Source organism: Panthera uncia (genome assembly GCF_023721935.1).
Source record: "Panthera uncia isolate 11264 chromosome B2 unlocalized genomic scaffold, Puncia_PCG_1.0 HiC_scaffold_25, whole genome shotgun sequence".
NCBI classification, from domain to species: Eukaryota; Metazoa; Chordata; class Mammalia; order Carnivora; family Felidae; genus Panthera; species Panthera uncia.
Window position 1 is genome coordinate 15264573 of NW_026057581.1, and position 13995 is coordinate 15278567.

A 13995-nucleotide genomic window follows, 5' to 3' on the forward strand; every position below is an offset into this window, starting at 1 on the left:
TGGATGAACACATTAATTAGCATGTTCATTTTCTCATCCTCCGTCGCATGACTAAGAAAGTCAGGTCACTTATCACCAATAAAACAACAATTGGAAAAAAAAAAAAAGAAAAAAGAAGAAGAAAGAAAAGAAGACAAAAATTGGATACAGATGGTTCCCTGAAGCATATCTACATGAAAAAGATTGGCCTGCTAGGTTACTGAATGATACGAATGGGGTAATATCTCATTTGGGTTTTTATCAAGCTCAAAATCGCTCAAGCCCAGTCTGCATCAGTTCACAGACTTTCCAGAAATCACTCAGGTAAGTTGTTTGAGTTGGAACACACCTGAGATTATAATAAGGACTTAGGTTGCTTCTGGAAGACCTTCGAATAAAGGCTGAGTGCCAGAGAATTCGGATGAGCGGTCCCGGCTTTCAATATTTAGGTAACGTTAGTGTCCGTTCTAGTTGGAAAGTGGCCTGTGTTGAATTTATCTATATCATAGACCATTACGGGGCCCTCATGGAAGATAGACTGTCTGGCTATCAGAAACAAGTATTATGGCTCTGCTGGTCTCTGCAGAACTTTTTCTAGGAAAGCAGAGAGGACCCAGTAGGACCCAGTAGTAGAGGACGATCCATCCTCTGTTCTTTGTGAAGCATGGAACGATCCATCCTCTGGCCCGGCTTTCCCTCTCTCCATGAACACGTTCTAATCGGGCAACCAGAAATAGTATTCTATCTGGACCCAGGTGACAGATATGTTGGGGAAATAGATGCATACGAATAAATTAACTTTCTTAGATATGAAGAGATTCATGTGCGTTGTAGACCAATCAAAAGAGCCAGAACTGGGGCACCAAGACTTAAAGCAGCTGCATTCTGAGGAGGCTGTTTCCCTGGCAACAGCAGCTCTGCAGACACGAACCTTGAATTTCTTTTCATGTTGTAGAGAAGAACACCTAAGCGACCACAGATGGGGTTTTATCCAGGTGTGTTTACAAAATCTTCCTGGAGTTTCCCTTACCGGGGGAGAAAGAGGAGATTTGTAAAATTTTCCAGATACGGGCTGAATGAGCCTAGAGGCTCTTATTCCACGTGTGTCGATTCTATTGTTTCTAGAGTATCTTTGAGGCTTGATATGGATGTTTCAAGACCCAAATTAAGCATTTCGTGGGCCAACCCATTCATCATTTGTGTGTGTGTGTGTGTGTGTGTGTGTTTGTGTGTGTGTGATCATACTCTTGGGGAAACTGAGGGGAGGAAAGATTCGGTAGCTGTCAATATCTTACATCATCGCATGCACTTAATACAATTTCCAGAAAAGAAACGAATGTCAATAAAGCACTGCTCCTCAATTCTTCCCTCTCACCTCACTCCTCGTTGAGCAAGGACCACTACTCAGAATTACACTCCTCCTGCATGCTTTACTTGCCTTCCTTAACCCCTAGTTTGGGCAAATGTGTCATCTTGACTTAAATTTATTCTCTACAGGGTTCATTATACCTGTGGTTGCTTTTCTATAGCATCACAGGGGATCAGAATTGCAAGCATGATCTTACCAAGGAAAGGGAGCCATATTTATCAACTTTCATTTGAAGCAAGGTCTCTCTCGCACCTAAGTCTGATCCTCTGGAGTGGTACAGAATTAGTCTGCTTTCATTTTTTTTCTCCCCTGTGTTTTGCGTGGAGAGCAGTTTTAGGGGTAAAGAAAAATGGAACAGATAGTACAGATAATTTGCATACCTCCCGTCCTGCATTCATTTCTCCCTATGACCAACATCTTGTATTATTGTGATACGTTCGTTATAAGTGATAAGCCGGTATTGATACAGTAAAATTAGGTAAAGTCCGCTGTTTTAGGGGTGCCCTTGATGTTGCGCAATATATGGGTTTTGACAAATGCATAATGATGCATATCTGCCATTCTAATATCACATAGAATCAGTTCACTGCTCTAACACCCCTCAACGTTCCAACTATTCATCTCGCTCTCCCCGCCCCAGCCCCTGGCAACCACCCATCTCTCCCTGTCTCCACCATTTTTCTTCTTCAGAATGTCCCATTGTCCTAAACATACAGCATGTAGCCTTTTGAGATTGGCTTCTCTCACTTAGCAATATGTGTTTAAAGTTCCCCCCACGTCTTTTCATGGCTTGACCCCTCATTTCTTTTAACTGCTGAATAATATTCCATTGTATGGATGTAACACGGTTTATTTATCCACTTACCTGTTGACGGATGTCTTGATTGTTTCCAGTTTCTAGCAGCTATGAAGAAACTACTCTCAACATGTGAGTGCGGGTTTTTATGTGGACGTAAGTTTTCAATTCGTTTGGGTAAATACCTAGAGGTATGATTGCTGGATCGTAGCGTAAGACTATGTTTAGTTTGGTAAGACATTGCCAAATTGTCCTCTATGTAAAAAAATTTTTTTTAATCTTTATTTTTGAGAGAGAGAGAGAGTGAGCAGGGGAGGGGAAGACAGAGAGGGAGACACAGAATCTGGAACAGGCTCCACGCTCTAAGCTGTCAACACAGAGCCTGACACGGGGCTTAAACTCATAGACAGTGGGAGATCATGACCTGAGCCAAAGTCAGACGCTTAACTGACTGAGCCACCCAGGGGCTTTTAAAGTGGCTTTTAAAGTGGCTCTGTGAGAAGGAAATATTCTGAAACTATTTTTGGAAGGAGCAAAAATGTGCGCACACACACACACACACACACATGCATTTTTAAAGTAAGCTCATTGCCCAACATGGGGCTTGAACTCACAACCCTGAGATCAAGAGTTGCATGCTCTACCAACTGAGCCAGCCAGGCACACCGCAAGAAGGCATATATTGCATGAAATTCATTTGCCATTTGTATATTGCAAGATATTGAAGATAAACTAATAGAAAAGAGTCTATGATTTCTTCCTTATATTAAAGGGAAACCCAATACTATTCACACATGATGAAGACACAAATACATCTTATTTTAGTTTATTACATAACTCTCAATGTAATTAACCAATTCCATTGTATATCTAACCCCAGAACAGTGCCTGGCATATAGTGTGCCAATGATGAGGCCCTCGATTTGCAAACATTATTCTGGTCTTTGCCTTTATCCCTTCCTGAGTGTCAAAGTCCTGCAGCCTCAAATAACTCCCCCTGCCCAGAGCCCTTGTCAGCGTCATGGCCATCTGCACCCTCTGCCAAAGAGCCAGAGGAACCACAAGGGCGCGGGCCATGCATTCTGCATGCGTTTTCTATTGCTGGGCTGGATCTATGTCCTTGACCTATGGCAAAATCATTCATGTGGCTGATTCCATTGTTGCCGTGAGAATCAGGCTTTTGTGTTGTCATGGTAGATAGCAGCAGCCACTGCTTTCCCCAGCCACCCAAATACCGTCCTACCCCTCTCTCTACAATAAATGATTCATATGTCCTGGAAACAGAATGTCCTCTCTTCCCTCCATCTTGCCTTCTTTCCTTAATGTACTGAGGGTGACATTGCAGGGTGACAGACATAAATAAGACACTGCTCTGTCTAGAAAAGCCGAGCTTCAGAGAGAGGGGTAAACATGTAATCGGAAAAGTGTAGGGCCATGCGTTAAGTAAGATATCCGTTCAGAATGCTCCCAGACCGCAGAGAGGTGCTGGCAGTTCCTCTAGGGTGTCATGGGGGTGGGGGGTGTGAGGTTTCGGCTAAGCATTGAAGCGTGAGTAGGAGTCTGTTTAAAACAGATGGGGATGTGGAGGGTAAGATCGAATGAGAAGCGAGTCCTACTGATTAACATATCTCTGCAGAAGAAGTTTAAAAAAAAAAAAAAAGCATCTGGCTAGAAAGAGGTAGTGGTGTGGAGGAAGCAAAGAACATATCAGAACATTTGCACAAACCTTCCCAAAGCAGGAGAGGCCCAGCACGGCCGGAGGCCCCTGAGACCGGGCAGGGTGCCTGCTGGTACCCCCTGGTGCCTGGAGATGTGCATTTGTTCATGTGTGAGGGTCGCTTAGTCTCCGATTTTGCACGAGACAAGCCCTGCTATCTGGGAAGCCAAAGCCTTGGTGTTCTGCATAGCTCAGAATATGGAGTGTAACGATCACTCGCTGGGAATCAAAACCGAAAAGTGAGTACCCTTCGTTCTTCAGATGGAAGAACCAAATCAGTGCTTGGCATTCCTGGACCAGCAGCATCAACATCAGCGGGAACTTGCCAGAAACGCAAATGTCCGGGCCCCACTCCAGATCTTCTGAATCAGAGCCTCTGGAGGTGGGGCCCAGAAATCTATGTTTTAACAAGTTCTCCAGGGAATTCTGATGCTGGCTGACATTTGGGAACCGCTGCTTTAGACAACTGGAGTTGTCCATGGGAGGAAGACTGAAATTTTCATCAAGCCTTTGTTTCTAGCATTAATAAGCCAGCTTCCAGTGAAAGAACAAACCTCATACAACTCTAAGGATGGGCCAGTGTTAGGATTTTAGCACAACTGGCCCTGAGTAATAGAGTGAAACTGATCTAATCCGATGCTTCACTTTCTTGAGATGGAGCAAATCTTCTGGATCTGGGCGAAAGAATAGAACACATCATAAAGATTACTGAACTATAAAAATTACGGTGTTTTATTGACGCACGTGGACAGTTCAGTTGTAAATGTTTATAGCACTTCATAAAGCATGTGAGAAAATACATCCATCCACGTGAAAGACATAGCAGTAATCGAGATTTGAGAAGCATTGGCTGGGGCTGGGGGGCCCTCTGTAATAAAGCCAGAGAAAGGGGGCTAAGGGCCAAGCCGTATTGATAAATATTTACAAGCAAGTCACTGAAAAGTGAGAGAGGTTCTATTCTAGTCGAAAGGCAACAGGTCATTCTTGAATAGTGGCCTCTGAAACTGGAAACAAATTTGTTGCTGAAATACAAATTGGAGGAAATTGCTTTTGTGGGAAAACATTTCCTCTCCTCAGTGGGTTTCTCTTTTGTGTTCTGCCTGTTCTGATCGTGGAATTTCAGAGGCAACTGGGACCTCCTGATAGGGGCTTGGCTTCTGTTCCCAGCTCCTCGCCCCCCCCCCCCCGCCCACAGTGGCCTTCGGCAAGGTGCCTTCTCACCGCGTCTGCTTTTTCTCATCAGAGATGGTTACCTTATCACCTAACTGCCCGTCAAATGCTGCACGAACTCCAGATGATTGTTTCTAAATACAGAGCCTAAAATAAAATAAAATCAAATAGCTCAAGGAGCTCACGGCAGTCATCCCAATTTTCTTCTTCTCCCTGCACTGTGAGTTCCTAAGTCTGAAGATTTTAAATCATGGCCCAGAGTTTGATTCTGTCAGGAAATCTTCAACATGGAAAGGAGTTTGTGCCTCTGAAAAACGTGAACAACAGGAAACCAGGACAGTTATCTTTTCCTTCAAATAATGATAATTGTCAAACCGTGGTATCATGCACGGACTTTTTTTTTTTTGAGTGCCTCCTGAGTCCACTTCCTTGAAGTCGTTGTTCAGAGGTCACTTGAGCGGAGAGCTTACAGAGTGATATCAAAGGGTGAGGGGGAATGGAAATGGGGGTGCAGCTCTTTCCCATGTGCGGTTAGGCGGGGAGCTCAGATGAGAAAGGAGAATACAGACCTCGCTGGTGTGGGAGAAGGCACGACCACATAGGGACAAGTATTAAGTTGAATTTCGCCAACTCTTCAAAAGACACCCTTAGAAGAAAAGACAGCGTGGAATGAGAGAAACTATTTGTAAGGCGTATCTAAGGAGGGGTATCTAGCATCCCGCATATATTAAGAACTCCTACACAGCAACACTAAAAAAGACAGAGAGCCAAATTCAAGATGGCAGAAGACTGAAATGGACACTTGACCAAAGGAGATACTTGAATGGTCAATTAGCATATTCAAAACGTGCTCAAAACCAATAGTTGTCAGGACGATGGGAGTTACAACTGTGATGAGATGGTACTATATGTCTACCAGAGTGGTTAAATTTAAAATGTTTACTTATTTATTTTGAGAGAGAGAGAGAGAGAGAGCGCTCAAGCAGGGGAGGGGCAGAGAGAGAGAGGGAGACAGAGAATCCCACGCAGGTTCTGCGCTAAGGATTTAAGAGAAGTAAGAATCTATGTCCACAAAAAGGCTTGTACAAAAATATTCATGGCAACTGTATTCATAGTAGTTTTAAACTGGAAACAGCACAGGTGTCTAACAGTAGGATAATAAGCAAATAAATGGCAGTGTATTCACGTAACGAAACGAATTCATACAGTTTATGTAATGTTCAGCAAGAAGGGGCAAACTACGAAACACATGACGCTGTGGATGGGTCTCAAAAACAGGCTGAATAAATGAAACATTACAGAAAAACATACATGATAAGCGATTCCTTTATATGAAGTTCCGAAACAGGCACACAAATCTATGTTGGAAAGAAATCTAAATGGTGGTCGCCTCTGGGAGGCTATGCGTGTGTATTTACTGGGAAGGGACAGGTGGAAAGTTTCTAGAGTGATGGTAATATTCTGCCCTAGTCAGTTCACGCTGCTGAAACAAAAATATCACAGACTGGTTGGCTTCAACAACTGTGAAATAATAAAAACTCAACCAAGTGAATTTGAAGATCTAATTGGCTTTGTTAAGTGATCGTGAATCAGGCTGCATCCCATCTGGCAAGCAGTGAGATGCTCCAAGGAATTGTACAAGATGGACAGTTTTTTTTTTTTTTTCTCCCAGAAAGAAGGTAAGACAATAAGTTATTAGCAAAAGAAAAGAAAAGGTTATTTCAGGCAAGGTCACCTTCTCTTAGGGAGAAGGGAAGAGGGTCTGATTAGATGGATTGCCTTGTCTTCCTTTGGGGGTTGGAGAGAACCCATGTGACAGATTACCTCACTGGTACCGACCTGAAAATTCACGATTGGTTGGCTTAAAATTCTACTGTTGGAGAAGTTGAAACTGCAATCAAGTCCTGGCTTGCTCCAGCTTGGGCTTTGTGGTGTTCTGTTTTAACAGTTACTTCTTGTAGTTCTGGAAGCTGGGAAGTCCAAGATCAAGGCCCTGGCTGATCTGGTACCAGGGAAAGGCAGATTCCTGGCTTGTAGACTGCCACTTTCTTGTGTTTCCGCATGGATGAGACAGATTATTTCCCTCGTGCGTCTTCTTTTAAGGAAACCGATCCCATTGATGGAGGGCTGTGCCTTCCTAATTTAATTACCTCCCAAAGGTGCCTGCCTCCAAATACCAACACATTGGGGATTAGGTTTCGAAATACTAATTTGGGGGGAACACAAACATTCAGTCCATGGCATATTTGATATCTCGATAGGGGCTCAGATTGCATAGGGTCTATATACGTTTGTCAAGTTGGTGAATGTGTGCTTAAGATCTACCCATTCCATGTATGTAAATTTACCTCTAAAGGGAGGAAAACATCATAAGGAAATATTGAGAAAAAATGTGTGTGTGTATGAGTCACCCAGGAGATTTGCAAGAAAAAACAACAACAACAAAAAAAACATATATATGTATTCCTGGATCCTATCTCCATATATTCTGATGGTGGAGCTCAGGAAACAGTATTTTCTAGATACCTAGACACGAGACACGTCTAGACACATCTAGACACATCTAGACACTAGAATGATCATGAGCGGTGGCTCTGAGATGTGTACTGAGAACCAATTTCCATACCTCATGGTCGATTGAAATGTGAAATGATCTCCCGGCCATTTCCTCTGCTTCTCAATCCAACTCAAAAGGGTTAATGACTAAGAAAAGGATTCGTGACTAAGATGGTTAATGACTCAGTAAACTTTGAAACATTTTAAGAATTACCAAAAAAAAAAAAAAAAAAAAAAGTCCATTACAAAGTTATATTTGAGTCCTTCCCAGAGTAGATCTTGAAATTCCCATAAAAATATCAGGGTGCTGTGCAATGAGCTTTGGGGACATTTCTTCTTTTTTTTTTTTTAAGATTTTTTTAAATGTTTATGTATTTGAGAGAGAGAGAGAGAGAATAAGCGGGGGAGAGGCAGAAAGAGGGGGGACAGTGGATCTGAAGTGAGTTCCGTGCTGACAGCAGAAAGTCAGATTTAGGGCTTGAACTCACAAACTGTGAGATGGTGATCTAAGTCATGATGCCCAACCTACTGAGCCACCTAGGCACCTCTGTGGTCATTATTTCTTTAAGGCTTACTAAAACCTGATGAGGTATGTTTTATCATGTCTGTTTTTTAGGTGAAGACATTGAAGCTGAGAATTTAGGTGAATTTTTTTTTTTTTTTAGATCACAGAGACAGGGCCAGCTTTCTGGGCTATGTGGGGCCTTCTTCCTGGGACCAAAGATCTGCTGTCTTCTCTTGGCATTTTAATTATTTTATCATTGACTTTCTGTTTTTTTTTTTAATGTTTATTTATTTTTGAGAGAGAGAGCACAAATCGCGTTGGTGTAGAAAGAGGGGGGCGGACAGAGGATCTGAAGTGGGCTTTGAGCTGTCAACAGCAAGCTCGACGTGGGGCTCGAACTCACAAACCATGAGATCATGACCTGAGCCACAGTTGGATGCTCCACCCAGGCACCCCTGAATTTCTGATTTTAAAGTGAAGTCCAAAGAGACAATGGAGGGTACGCCAGGAGTTGGAACCTTAGCTTACAAGTGGTCCTTCCTCTTATTGCCTATCAGATGCTCTTGTCCTTCTTCTCTCCTCCCCTCCACCCTATGACAGAGAAATGACTGTAGGCGGAGACCGATGTTCCACCGTTGTTGTCAGCTTCCTGGCCAGGCATACAGGGAAGGTCAGAGTCTGTGAAAGGGGCAAGAGACCTCTCCTGCCTTGCCATGACAAGTTGTCTTACCATGTGTACTTGGTTATGGCAAGAGCCACTTCTCTATCCCCAATCCATGTACCCATCCCAACCAGGAGGCCGCAATCCCTTGGAGACTGCCTATCAGCTGTGGGTTGGGGAAGTAGGCCTGTGGGAAGGAAGACTGACTTCTTCACCCCCGTAAGGACTCACATTTAATTTTGCCCTGTCCTCCCTCCCCGCCAAACAATTATGTAACCAGCCCTGCACAGAACTAATAAATGACAGATTCAGTTTTGAATCCAAGTCTGACTCACCCCAAAGCTCTTGCATTTCACCATAGCTATGTTTAAGGCAGGGGATTTGGTTCTAGAAATTATACAGATAAGAATCCATGGCCGTTCCTTGCATCAGGTTGTTTACAATGATGGACACACTTCACATAAAATACAGGCTGAAGAGTTAGAGAACAAGTAAATGGCAAATTGACCTACAGTGTGACAAATGCAATGACAGAAATAAGCAGAGGGTACCATGGGAAGGAGAGACGTGGAACATCTAACCTAATTTTGGAGATCAGGGAAAGCTTTCTGAAGGAGTTGCCATGTTAGCTCTAATCTCACTGGTGAAATGAACAAAACTCACAAAGAGCGTGAGGGGTAACGGACAGCAAGGACTGGCGAGATGGAGTGTGGGGAACACAAGTAGTTTAGTATGTGTCCAGGTAGAAAATGAGAGCTGGGCTTTAGGGAAAAGGTGCTAAGGAAAGAGGTGGGCAGGTGACAGGCACTGGGTGATGAAGGGTCTTGTGAAGCAGAGGAGGGAACAGAGGAATCACTGGCATGTTTTAAAGAGGCAGATGAGGGGTGCCTGGGTGGTTCAGTTGGTCTGACTTTGGCTCAGGTCATGATCTCCTAGTTTGTGAGTTCAAGCCCCACGTCGGGCTCTGTGCTGACCACTCAGAGCCTGGAGCCTGCTTCGGATTCTGTGTCTCCCGCTCTCTCTGCCCCTCCCTGCTCATGCTGTCTCTCTCTCAGTCTCAAAAGTAAATAAATATTCAAAAGTAAATAAAATAAAGAGACAAATGATATGGTAAGTTTTATAGCTGGAGGCAATCATTCTGGTGATCAGGATAGTGAGCTGACCACCAGATCAACAGATACTTCCATTTGCCTGCCAATCAAAAAGCTGATAGAAAGAGAATAAATCAATAATAGCAACAGAAAACAAGAAACTATAGCCTTGGTGGATCTGAGATTTTGAGGAATTCCTAGAAAAATAGAAAATAGAAAAAAAAATCATGTACTCTCCTGTGTCCAGAAGAGAGTTCAGAGCAAAAAAGAAATGGCTACAGAAGTTGGAGTCCCAGGACCCAGGGAGGAAGCATCATGGAGTTTACCTGGGCGTGGGGTGGGGGTTGGTGGCTGTGGTCAAAGAAGTTGGAGTGTGGCTCTCCCATCTCTTGCTTCCTCGTTTGGGCTGCACATGGACAGTCATGGTGGCTACCAAAAACTGAGCCAATGAGGGTGGGCACTACAGAAGAAAGATGGAGAAGTATTACAGGAAGATACTGGTCTCTCAGGGAAAGGACTCTCTTTCTCTGATCCTGCCTTATCTCACCTAACGTAATGCCCTCCAGATTCATCCATGTTGTTGCAAACGGCAGGATTCCCTTCCTTGTTATGGCTGAATACTATTCCACTATAATATATCACATAATACACATTATCTATACATCACACTATATTTTATTGCTTCATCGGTGGAAGGACAGTTAGTTTGTTTCCATATCTTGGATACTACGACTAATGCTGCAATGAACATAATGGTGCAGCTATCTTTTTGAGATCCCGATTCCATTATATATGCAGGAGTGGGATTGCTGTATCGTATGGTGTTTCAATTAAATTCTTTTTCTTGAGAAACCACCATAGTGTTTTCTATAATGATTACAGTTAAAAATATGGTACTCAACACTCAAAAGTTGTTGAGAGCAGATATTCAATCACGGATTTTTTTTTTTTGAGAGAGAGAGAAAGAGTAAGAGAAGTGCAGCATGAGCGAGGGAGGGGCAGAGGAAGAGGGAGAGAGAATCTTCAGTAGGATCTGCGCCCAACCCAGAGCAGGGACTGGCTCTCACGACCGTGAGATCATGACCTGAGCCGAAATCAAGAGTCAGATGTTCCACCAACTGAGCCACCCAGGTGCCCCGAGAACAGATCTTAAGCATCATCATCATCACCACCAACACCACACACACACACACACACACACACACACACAGACACCAATAGTTACCTCTGTTAACTCTTAAGGTGATGGGTGTGTTAATGATCTTGATCAGGTAATCATTCTATAATGTATAGGTATATCAGATTGTCATACTGTATACTTTAAATATATATAATTGTGTTTGTCAATATTCCTCAATAATGTTAAACAACAACAACAACAAAGACAGGATTCTAACAACCAATGGTTCACTTTTGCCATGTTCTACCCTCACCAGACCCAGGTTCTGAGAAATCAAAAGGACTCAAAGTAAAGCTCTCAGAAGCAAAGCCTAAAATGCAACAAGTTAGAAAATGAATAACAAGATGTAGAGTTTAAAAAGTAGACAGAGTGAAAAACAAAGACATAAATTTAAAAATTTCCCAAATAGCAGAAATGACTAATTAGAAAATGTTTTGGAAGGAAAAAAAAATTCCCTTTGCAGTACCAAAAATAAAAACAGAAGACCTTACAATAAATTCAAGAAATATACAAGAAGCTATATAAAACAAAACTGTAAAACTGTAGTGAAGGACATTTAAAGACTTAAATAATTACCCATGTTCTTGGACAAGAAGATTCAGTGTTGCAAAATAGTTGTTTCCCCCCAAATTATCCCATGAAATTAATGTGACCCCAATTAAAATCCCAATAAGATGTTTCATGATATATGACAAATAACACTTATGAAAATAACCAAGAAAAATTTTTAAGTAAGGAAAGGAAACTTATCTTATTAGATATAAGAACATGTCATTAAACTATAATAATTAAAACAATGTGACATTAAAATAAAACATAAATACCTATTAGTATAAAAGAATGGAGAGTCCAGAATCAGACCATGTATATATGGGGTTGTGGTTTATTGGAAATGGTTTCACACCATTGGAACAAAGACCATGAAATAAAAGGTCTTTGACCATTACGTATTGGTTTGGGGAAAAAAACAGAAAATATTGTGTTCTCCTTCATACATCAACAACATGGATTCCCAATGGATTATCAAAACACAATTTTGAGTAATTTTTAAATATGTGGTTAGGACTGTCTGAACCAGACAAAAAATCCAGAAGCTCTATATATCAGATGAAAGAGTGATTGATCATCGATCAATCTATAGATAGAATTCATGCAAAGCAATTTAAAAAATCTATTAAAATAAATGGAAATATGTGTTTGTCAAAACATAGAAGTAGAGATAACAGACAAAAAAGTAAAATATGTTTTATATTTCTGGAATTACTAATTCTAATAATAAGTAAATGCCATATGTTATCATTTAAAGGTTTTTTTTTTTTTTTACAATTATTTATTTTCGAGAGACAGAGAGAGACAGAGCACAAGTTGGGAAGAAGCAGAGAGAAGAAGACAGAGAATCCAAAGTAGGCTCCAGGCTCTGAGCTGTCAGCACAGAGCCCCACATAGGGCTTGAGCTCACATACCGTGACATCATGACCCAAGCCAAAGGCAGATGCTCAACCAACTGTGCCACCCAGGAGCCCCCATATGTTATCTTTTAATTAAAAACATTTAAAGGGTAAAATCAGTTGCAGAAACAGGTACTTTTGTTGAAAGTCCTAATAGGTAAAGTGTGAATAGGTTAAAAAAAATTGGAATGTAATTTGGGGCAATATCTATCAAAAACAAAAAAGATCCTCTCAACATTCCACTTTTAGAGAGTTTATTCTATAGAAATGGGGCTGCTTTACAAATATGGAATTTTTAATAGCATGGAACTGTAATAAGCTTGAATGTCTATCAATATGAAATATTTTACTGCAATTAAACAGAATAGGATAGACCTTATATACCTAAATGGAAAATGCTGTGAGACAAATTATTAAGGGAAAACTAAAGCAGCAGAATAATATATACAGTAAATCAGACTTCTGCAAAAACTAACAAAGACAAATGTGTATGGAAGTGTGTGGGTGTTAAGGACAGACAGAAATGGGAGAGATTCATAACAAATCACTCCCAGTGCCTCTGGGGAGGAAAGTGGACTTTGGGGTGGAGAATGTGTAGGGAAGTGAAGGAGGGGAGGGGCAGAAAGGAAATGTTTGGATAATTTGATATCAAAATTATCTGCATTGAAAATATATCTGTGCAGAATATATACTTGTGTAATACTTAATATTCAAATTCAAAGATTTTAAAAAGAGCTATGGCTAACGCATAGATTTAGGGTTGCCGTGGGATGATTGTGTAAGCAAAACTAGAAGGAATTGAACCGTTCGGGAGCACCTGGTTGGCTCAGTTGGTTAAGCGTGACTCTTGGTTTTGGCTCAGGTCATGATCTCAGGGTTTGTGAATTCAAGCCCCACATTACATCAAGCTCTGCGCTGTCAGCGGGGAGCCTGCTTGGGATTCTTTCTCCCTCTCTCTCTGCTGCTCCCCTGCACTCTCTCTCTCTCTCAAAATAAATATACTTTGAAAAAGTAAATAAATAAAAAGAAAAGAAGCCATTTGGAAGAGTAGCTCAAAGCTGAAGTGGGAAGATATTGGCTGACTGAGCTGGGGAAGTTAAGGTGGGAACAGCCATCTTTCAAAATCGGAAATTCTAAAATTATGGAAAGGGCAATACTGAAAGTACATGGTGCCCATTACATCCAGATGCACAGGGAGTTTAAGATGGCTCTAGCTTTCGTGCACCTGCCTTGGAGCCCCACCACCACGTCATGTATTCCCAGCCCAACTTCTCTTCCCAGGGGTGTGACTATTAAAGGTTTACTTTGCATACATGGGGTCTTTCACTCTACTTTCTGTGTATGTTACACAAACCTGGACACATACACTTAACAACTGTCTTCTTCTTTTTTCTTTTAAATGGGGATTATGCTTTAGGTATTATTCTGCAAACTGATTGTTCATGTAGTAAGATGCCTTGGAAAATCGTATCATCTATCGATCTATCTATCTATCTATCTATCAATTTATGCTTTGCACAACC